The sequence below is a fragment of the Schistocerca serialis genome, unplaced genomic scaffold (genome assembly GCF_023864345.2).
Source record: "Schistocerca serialis cubense isolate TAMUIC-IGC-003099 unplaced genomic scaffold, iqSchSeri2.2 HiC_scaffold_1196, whole genome shotgun sequence".
Lineage (NCBI taxonomy): Eukaryota > Metazoa > Arthropoda > Insecta > Orthoptera > Acrididae > Schistocerca > Schistocerca serialis.
The window spans coordinates 1022501-1032500 of record NW_026047399.1 but is presented as its reverse complement, the minus strand read 5'-3'; the positions used below and the strand labels follow the sequence as shown (position 1 = coordinate 1032500).

At 56.4% G+C, this 10000-nt stretch overlaps 1 non-coding gene across 1 annotated transcript in view; it reads right to left on the bottom strand.

The window, feature by feature from the left end:
- The window catches only part of LOC126434978 (small subunit ribosomal RNA), a 1910-nt gene extending 1226 nt beyond the window's left edge, over nucleotides 1–684 (bottom strand). The window contains exon 1 of the ribosomal RNA XR_007579635.1: nucleotides 1–684. This exon is cut by the window's left edge and continues 1226 nt beyond it. This is a non-coding gene — a ribosomal RNA (small subunit ribosomal RNA).
- Between the last annotated feature and the right edge of the window lie 9316 nt (nucleotides 685–10000).

The following is a 10000-nucleotide window of genomic DNA, read 5'->3' as shown; positions in this document are numbered from 1 at the left end:
GGGCGGTGAACCAACAGCGTGGGACACAAATCCAACTACGAGCTTTTTAACCGCAACAACTTTAATATACGCTATTGGAGCTGGAATTACCGCGGCTGCTGGCACCAGACTTGCCCTCCAATAGATACTCGTTAAAGGATTTAAAGTGTACTCATTCCGATTACGGGGCCTCGGATGAGTCCCGTATCGTTATTTTTCGTCACTACCTCCCCGTGCCGGGAGTGGGTAATTTGCGCGCCTGCTGCCTTCCTTGGATGTGGTAGCCGTTTCTCAGGCTCCCTCTCCGGAATCGAACCCTGATTCCCCGTTACCCGTTACAACCATGGTAGGCGCAGAACCTACCATCGACAGTTGATAAGGCAGACATTTGAAAGATGCGTCGCCGGTACGAGGACCGTGCGATCAGCCCAAAGTTATTCAGAGTCACCAAGGCAAACGGACCGGACGAGCCGACCGATTGGTTTTGATCTAATAAAAGCGTCCCTTCCATCTCTGGTCGGGACTCTGTTTGCATGTATTAGCTCTAGAATTACCACAGTTATCCAAGTAACGTGGGTACGATCTAAGGAACCATAACTGATTTAATGAGCCATTCGCGGTTTCACCTTAATGCGGCTTGTACTGAGACATGCATGGCTTAATCTTTGAGACAAGCATATGACTACTGGCAGGATCAACCAGGGAGCTGCGTCAACTAGAGCTGAGCAGCCGGCCGCCCGGGAGTGTGTCCCGGGGGCCCGCGTGAACACGCAAGCGTCCGCTCAATTATCCTGCAAACAGGAGGAGGCTGAGCTCCCCTGCACCATACACCTCGAAACCCTCTCAGGTCCCGGCGGCGCGCAGCGCCGTCCTAAGTACTTGGTCGGGTTCGAGAGAGGCGCAATCGCCCGGAGTTTGGCGAGTAGACGCTTTAGGTGCGACCACCCGTGCTCCCAACTGAGCTTGCCGCTGCCGACAGAGGCCCGGGAGCGTGCTGTCGTGGCATTGCCGGCGGGAGACAACACGCGCCACCTACGGTGACCGGCAGCTCCAACGCCAGCGCCACAGAAGGACAAAAGCCCCACTTGGGTGCCGAAGCGAACTCTCCCAGCACAGCGCACGCGCCAACACGTCCGCACAGCTGCGATACAAACCACCTGCGAGAACCGCAGAGGCGACCGAGCAGCAGACGGCGTCGCGGCGCCGAGCGCCGGGCGGCGGCGCATCCTCAGCGCACACAGTCCTCAATCGGACCAGCACACTGCAGATGTCCACCGCGCTTCGCACCGGGCCCGCGAGGACCTACTTTGGCCGCACGGCGCCGCGTGCAGGGTGCGCCGGCGCGCAGCTGCGCCGCCTGCCGCCTCCGTCGGCCGGCGCGCCTGCCACTGGCCGCCCCCACCAGCCGGCTGTAGCGCGTGCGCCCACGCACCGCGCGGCCAGCACGCCGGGAGGCCCCCCCTCACCGGCCGGGGACGGTCCCACCCAGCCACCGCCGCGTATCGCTTCACACCCAGATGCCATTCACGTTCGTGGGCATGGTGGGTATCGCTGGAACAACCGGTTGGTAGCTCAACCGATCGTCGCCATCACTGATTCACCTCTAGCGAGAACAACCGCACCACAACGGTTTACCAGTTGTTCATTTGCGTAACGTCACCAGCAAACGTAGGCGTCCATCGCCATTTGCAAATTCAACGATTGTTGCATGCCTGTGTCAGGTGTCACGACACACTATGTCTGCCCACATACACGCAACAACATGTGCACGCTTCGCGAACACGTGGAAGGTGGCCCCCGTACGTATGCGATGTCCATTGCGCGAACGACTGTCAACCGGCCTCTGTCGCATGTCGCAGATGTGGAACGCAGTGCACCATGCTATCACGGTGTGTGAGAAGAGACGACTACGTCTGACAACACGCGCCACTACATCAACAGACGGCTCATGCTGATCGCCATCCAGGGCATACCACACTGCAATCCAGCTCTTATAGGGCGACGACACGTAGCTGAGTGCACAACATTTGGACCGCATGGTTCGCCGTTGTTGGCGCAGTCGTTGTACGGTCACATGTACCACGATGTATCATTCAGTACATGAGGACCAATGTGCAGTACAGTGTGTGATTTGGACGTACAACATCAGCGGACAGTTGACACAGGCCGTACCACAGCGTAGGCTAAGTGCTTCGCCATGCGAATGCCAATGAACAACTGCAAATGCCAATGAACAACTGCAAATGCCAATGAACAACTGCAAAGGGCATTGAGCATGTACGTCCTGCTGCCATCCACATTAGTGTATAGCTGCAAGGTGTTTAACATGAAGCGATACACTGGGGACCGGGCAGTGCGAGTAGCAAACTATATTGCGGGGGTTGCAGTTAGGCAACACTACACTAATTTAACGCGTCGTATGACAATTACAGAGCAGGTTAAGGCCCAACGTGTGTCGGGTTAAGGCCCAACGTGTGTCGGGTTAAGGCCCAACGTGTGTCGGGTTAAGGCCCAACGTGTGTCGGGTTAAGGCCCAACGTGTGTCGGGTTAAGGCCCAACGTGTGTCGGGTTAAGGCCCAACGTGTGTCGGGTTAAGGCCCAACGTGTGTCGGGTTAAGGCCCAACGTGTGTCGGGTTAAGGCCCAACGTGTGTCGGGTTAAGGCCCAACGTGTGTCGGGTTAAGGCCCAACGTGTGTCGGGTTAAGGCCCAACGTGTGTCGGGTTAAGGCCCAACGTGTGTCGGGTTAAGGCCCAACGTGTGTCGGGTTAAGGCCCAACGTGTGTCGGGTTAAGGCCCAACGTGTGTCGGGTTACGGCACAACGTGGGTTACGTTACGGCGCAACGTGGGTTACGTTAAGGCGCAATATAGGTTACGTTAAGGCGCAATATAGGTTACGTTACGGCGCAATATAGGTTACGTTAAGGCGCAATATAGGTTACGTTAAGGCGCAATATAGGTTACGTTAAGGCGCAATATAGGTTACGTTAAGGCGCAATATAGGTTACGTTAAGGCGCAATATAGGTTACGTTAAGGCGCAATATAGGTTACGTTAAGGCGCAATATAGGTTACGTTAAGGCGCAATATAGGTTACGTTAAGGCGCAATACAGGTTACGTTAAGGCGCAATACAGGTTAGGTTAAGGCGCAATACAGGTTAGGTTAAGGCGCAATACAGGTTAGGTTAAGGCGCAATACAGGTTAGGTTAAGGCGCAATACAGGTTAGGTTAAGGCGCAATACAGGTTAGGTTAAGGCGCAATACAGGTTAGGTTAAGGCGCAATACAGGTTAGGTTAAGGCGCAATACAGGTTAGGTTAAGGCGCAATACAGGTTAGGTTAAGGCGCAATACAGGTTAGGTTAAGGCGCAATACAGGTTAGGTTAAGGCGCAATACAGGTTAGGTTAAGGCGCAATACAGGTTAGGTTAAGGCGCAATACAGGTTAGGTTAAGGCGCAATACAGGTTAGGTTAAGGCGCAATACAGGTTAGGTTAAGGCGCAATACAGGTTAGGTTAAGGCGCAATACAGGTTAGGTTAAGGCGCAATACAGGTTAGGTTAAGGCGCAATACAGGTTAGGTTAAGGCGCAATACAGGTTAGGTTAAGGCGCAATACAGGTTAGGTTAAGGCGCAATACAGGTTAGGTTAAGGCGCAATACAGGTTAGGTTAAGGCGCAATACAGGTTAGGTTAAGGTACGACATAGGTTAGGTTAAGGTACGACATAGGTTAGGTTAAGGTACGACATAGGTTAGGTTAAGGTACGACATAGGTTAGGTTAAGGTACGACATAGGTTAGGTTAAGGTACGACATAGGTTAGGTTAAGGTACGACATAGGTTAGGTTAAGGTACGACATAGGTTAGGTTAAGGTACGACATAGGTTAGGTTAAGGTACGACATAGGTTAGGTTAAGGTACGACATAGGTTAGGTTAAGGTACGACATAGGTTAGGTTAAGGTACGACATAGGTTAGGTTAAGGTACGACATAGGTTAGGTTAAGGTACGACATAGGTTAGGTTAAGGTACACATTGTTGTAAGGAAAGGTTTAATGGGGGGGCGGGGCGGCCGGTTTGTTGATTGTGATTATAGTAAGTGGATGCCTGCGGCATCATCTGATTTGCCACGTCAGGATGCACCTTTGGCTCATGACAGGCGGCGCTCTCATTCCATGCTTGTGGCAGACCTGTGTCTTTCATTCCTGCCATTGTTTGTGTGCTGTGAGAGGAGGCAGTATTGTGATGTTGGGTGCACCCCTGTGTAGGACATGTGTGGGTGTTGGTGGCTTGGCTGAGCAATGGTGGTTGTCGGGTGGGTGGGATATTCTGTTTTCTGAGTGGACCTCCCAGTCTGGTTATGACAGTGTGGATTGTCTAATGTGGCGGAGAGGATGCACTGGGTGTTGTTCCATGCTGGTGCTTACATATTGTCTGTGTGCGTGTTACAGGGAGAGAGTAGTGCGTGATAAGGGTGTGTGGCTGACGTGTGGTTGTGATTGTGAGCAGAGTCTTTCAGCATGTATACGGACAGTTGTATACATTATCTGTATTCTGATGGCTCTATCTATTACTAATCAGCGCCGTGTATACGTTTAATCCGGTTCCAGTCGAAACTGTTGTATCTCTGTACATTAGTGACACGGCGAGCCCGCTATGTAGTTACTCGTCTCGGCAGCTTCCACCGGTGTATGGCAAATGATTATAAGGAATCAGTCTAGTCGTCAATACCGATGGTGTGACGTCACATGTCTGGGGTGGGGGACGCTGCGCCCTTCCGGTGGGTCATGGCCTAGAAAGACTCTTCCCACGCAGGGGGGCGTGGACTGTCATTGACTCTTCCGAGTAATATACTTGCCGTACGTTTTTGCGACTGCGAGTGCAACGCTCACCGGTACCGACATGGATGGAGCGCCTCCTAGCTGACCGCTCAGCATCGGCATTCGTACAGAGAGCAACGCGATCGCGTCTCTAGCTCGTAACTGGTACAGCTCGCAGCTCATGTATAGGGACAGCGGGAATGTCGCATATTGGACGTACCTCTTTTTTTTTTTTTTTCCTTTATTGTAATTTGGACACCCCATACAAGGTGGGCTGGCAGCGGAACAGTGTACTCCGCTCTTCAGCCATAAGCAGTACAAGAAAAAAGAAAGGGAGACAGACAAGTAACAGAATGGGGGTTAAAAAACAGGAGATACAATAGTTAAAAAACATGAAGCCGTTCACACTTGACGAAACAAACAAGAAAAACCGTCGGCACTGGGCACAAACACTGACGAGGTAGATAACACACGTGAACGAAGGAGCGTGGACGGCGAAAAACACTGAGGCACAGACACGACGGCACAGACACTAATCCGAGGGCGAAGATCTCCGGCGCGCGAAAGTTCACGATGCGTGTGCGAGTCCGGGGACCTGCCAAGAGAGGAGGAGGAGGAGGAGGAGGAGGAGGGGGAGAGGGAAAGCGAGAGGGGAGAGCAGGGACGCCACGGGCTGGGGAAAGAGGGGGGAGAGAGGAAGGGGGAGGGGAAGCCCGGAAGAAGAGGGGTGGAGGGAGGGGATGGGGGAAAAGGAGAGAGAAGGGAAGGGAAGAGAAAGGAGGGAGGGTGCCGCAGGGAAAGGACACCAGGAGGGAGGGGGGGCAGGGTCAAAGTTGATAGGAGGGGTAGATGGAGGGGACGAGGACATCATCAGGGAGAGGGAGCTGGCGGAAACCACCTTGGGAGAGGGTAAGGAGGGTGGAGAGATGGAGACCGGGTGGGACATGGGAGTACAGGCGCGGCAGCGGGCGGGGGTGGGAGAGGATCGGGGAGACGAGCGGGTGAGGAGGATCGAGTTTACGGGAGGTGTAGAGGATTCGTAGCCTTTCGAGGAAGAGGAGGAGGTGGGGGAAGGGGATAAGGTCATACAGGATCCGCGTGGGGGAAGGGAGACGGATGCGATAGGCAAGGCGGAGAGCATGGCGTTCAAGGATTTGGAGGGATTTATAAAAGGAAGGGGGGGCGGAGATCCAGGCTGGATGGGCGTAACAGAGGATAGGGCGGATGAGGGACTTATAGGTGTGGAGGATGGTGGAGGGGTCCAAACCCCACGTTCGGCCGGAAAGGAGCTTGAGGAGACGGAGTCGGGAACGTGCCTTGGCTTGGATTGTCTGGAGATGGGGAGTCCAGGAGAGGCGACGGTCGAGGGTGACGCCAAGGTACTTAAGGGTGGGGGTGAGAGCGATGGGACGGCCATAAACGGTGAGATAGAAATCAAGGAGGCGGAAGGAGGGAGTGGTGTTGCCTACAATGATCGCCTGGGTTTTGGAAGGATTGACCTTGAGCAACCACTGGTTGCACCAAGCGGTGAACCGGTCAAGATGGGATTGGAGAAGGCGTTGGGAGCGTCGCAGGGTGGGGGCAAGGGCAAGGAAGGCGGTGTCATCGGCAAACTGGAGAAGGTGGACAGGGGGTGACGGCGGCGGCATGTCCGCCGTGTACAACAAGTACAGAAGGGGGGATAGGACGGAGCCTTGGGGCACACCGGCGGAGGGGAAAAAGGTGTAGGAATCGGTGTTATGGATGGTGACATAGGAAGGACGGCGGGAGAGAAAGGAACCGATCAGACGAACGTAGTTAATGGGAAGGGCGAAGGTTTGGAGCTTGAAGAGGAGACCGGAATGCCATACGCGGTCATATGCGCGTTCGAGGTCAAGAGAGAGGAAGATTGCGGAGCGACGGGAATTGAGCTGTTCGGAAAGGAGATGAGTGAGGTGAAGGAGAAGATCGTCGGAAGAGAAGGACGGCCGAAAGCCACACTGGGTAACGGGGAGGAGGCGGTGCTGGCGGAGATGCTGGTGGATGCGGCGGGTGAGGATAGATTCCAGGACCTTGCTGAAGACCGAGGTAAGGCTGATGGGACGGTAGGAGGAGACGGCGGACGGCGGTTTGCCAGGTTTGAGGAACATGAGGATACGGGAGGTTTTCCACAGGTCGGGGTAGTAACCGGTGGACAGGACTACAGTGTAGAGCCTGGCCAGGGTGGAGAGAAAAGAGACAGGAGCTTCACGAAGGTGACGGTAGGTAACACGATCGTGACCAGGAGCGGTGTTGCGTTTGGTGCGGAGTGTATCGATGAGATCCTGTGTGGTGATGGGGGCATTAAGGTCCGTGTGTGGAATGTTGTCCAAGTACTGGAAACCAGGAGCGAGGGGAGGGACAGAGGGGTCAGTTCGATCGCGGATATCTGGGAAGAGGGAGTAATCGAACTGGGGATCATCAGGGATGGAAAACACATCGGACAGGTAGGAGGCAAAGTGATTGGCCTTACTAAGGGCGTCAGGGAAGGGGTGATCATCGTGGAGAAGAGGATAGTAGGGGGAGGGTTTAGTTCCGGTAAGGCGACGGAAGGCGGTCCAGAACTTGGACGAGTTTATAGGGAGGGTAGCAGTTAAACGGGTGCATGTCTGTCGCCAGTCCCGGCGTTTCTTGGCCGCGAGCAAATTTCGAATGTGTCGCTGTAGTTGCCGGTGGCGTCGTAGGGTGTCCGGGTCACGCGTGCGGAGGAAGGCACGGTAGAGACGACGGGATTCACGGAGGAGGAGGACGGCCTGTGGTGGTAAGGTAGGACGGTGGGGGTGGACGGCAACAGTAGGGACGTGGGCCTCCACGGCCTCAGACAAGGTCTGCTGGAGAAAGGAGGCGGCATGGGTGACATCATCGGGACGGCGGTAGGCGAGAGGGTGGCTATCGACCTGAGTGGAGAGGGTATCCCGGTAGGCATTCCAGTTGGCACGGGAATAGGCATGGATGTACTTAGGGGGAGGGTCATGACGAGGGTCGGGGCGGGGGCGACGGCCGTCTGACACGGTGAGGAGGACAGGGAGATGGTCGCTACCAAGAGGCTCCAGGACATCCACCGTAATGCGACCAAGGAGGTTGGGGGAGGAGAGGATAACATCGGGAGTGGAGTTGGATTCGGGACGGGTGTGCTGGGGGATGGGGATGAGGTCGCCTTGAAGGGAGGAGAGGAACCGATGCCACCGCCGTAACTGGGCAGCGGAGCGACTATGGATGTTGAGGTCGGCGGCGATCACATAGGAGGAGAAGGTACGGTCGATGTGGGAGAGGAAGTCGAAAGGAAGAGGGGCGCTGGGGCGGACATAGATAGTGGCACAGGTAATGGTAAGGCCGGGGAAGAAGAGACTAAGGATCAGGTGTTCGGTGGGGTCGGGAAGGAGAGGCTGGAGCCGAACGGGGATCTGGCGGTGGTGGCCAATGGCAACTCCGCCACGCGCAACTGGGAGGGGATTATCGGAGCGGTGGAGGAGATAGGGGGAGGTGTGGATGGAGTGGTGGGGTTGGAGGAAGGTTTCATTAAGGAGGAAGGCATCCACACGGTGGGTAGCAAGGGTGTGCAGGAAGAGGTTCTTGTTGGCGGGAAGGGAGCGGATATTGTTGAAAAGGATACGATGCTGTCGCGCCATTGGAAGGACTTAGACGAGGGTGTCAAGGCGGGAGAAGGTGAAATGGGCCTGGTTATTGGAAAAGGTGGCGTACATTTTAAGGTGGAATATGGAACGGGCGGCGAGGGAGATCTGTTGTAAGGTGTGGGGGCGCTGAAAGGGATGGACGTTTTGGAGGACAATGGTGAGGAACCTGATGATGTCCTCAGCAGTGGGGGGGGGACGAAGGGAATTGCCAGGAGGGGTGGGGGCGTCCAGGGGACGGACAGGGACGGTGAGTTCAGGAGTGGTAGGAGGAGGTCGGGCTTTACATTTTTGGGAGTAGGTGGGGTGGGGGAGGCTGCAGGTATTACAGGAGGGAGGGGATTGGAGGTTGGGGCACTGCCGGAGGAAGTGCGCTTGCCGACAATGCGGGCAGGTGGGGGCCTCGCGGCACTCGGCTGTTGGATGTGCATTGTAGCGCAGACATCTCTGGCAGCGCAGGGATTGAGGGGGGGAACGGGAGGGGTCGACTTTGAACCGCTGATTGAAGAGGAGGGCACCCTCCTTCAGGAGACGGTCAATGGAGGGGGCGTCCTCAGAGAAAACCCGCATAAGGCGGGTGGGGCCGGTCGCGTTGAAAATGCGGCGGACTGCCCGCACCTCCAGGGTGGGATGGGCCTTCAGCTCCGCCAGCACCTCCTCCTCCGTGATCGACGGGCTAAGCCGAGTGATCACGGCGGTGAGGGTGGGCGGGCGACGCGGGGGTTGGGGTTGGCGGGTAGGAGATGGGGAGGGAGCAGGGGTGAGGGAGGCGTGAGGACCAAAACGGGTGATGGGGAGGCGGGAGAGGATGTCAGTATGGAGAGTTGGGCTGGGGGAGGAGATAAGAACAGAATCCCGTCTGGGAGTAAGGAGAGAGATGGGGACGCCAGGGAAATGTTGGCGGAGGAGGAGGGAGAGATTCCGGGCCTCGAGGAAGGAAGGATCGGGACGGGACAGGAGATATTTGTAGAGACCGGGTGGGGAGGAGGAGGAGGAGGAGGAGGAGGTGGAGGGAGCGGGGCCTGGTGGGGAGACGTCCATGGCATTTTGGGGTGGGGATGGCGGGCGGGGTGGAGCCTTTTTAGGAGCAGAGGAAGTGGAGGCGCCACTAGGGCGTTTGACAGCGGCAGATGGGCGGGTGGTGACAGGAGGGACGGGAACGATGGGGAGGTGGTGGGAAGGGACAGGTCCCGGCACGGACGCAGCAGTCGGCGCCGGAGATAGTGACTGTGACGGTGCAGGCGAATGTGGCAGTGATGGTGATGGTGACGATGATGACGGTGGTGGCGGTGATGGCGATGGCGATGGGGAGAGCTGGGCGTGGGCAGTGGCCCGACGGGCCACCACCCTAGCCGGAGCTGCAGTGACAGGCTGGGGGAGTGGGGGGAAAGGATCAGAACGAGAGGAAGAGGCGGGAGATGGGGAGACAAAGAGCGAGGGCGAAGGGATAGAGAGGAGGGGAGGGATGGAAGGAGGGGGGTGGGATTGGGCACACCAAGTGATAGTGGTGGAGGCGGCGGAAGGGGACGTATACACGATGGCGGTGGTGGTA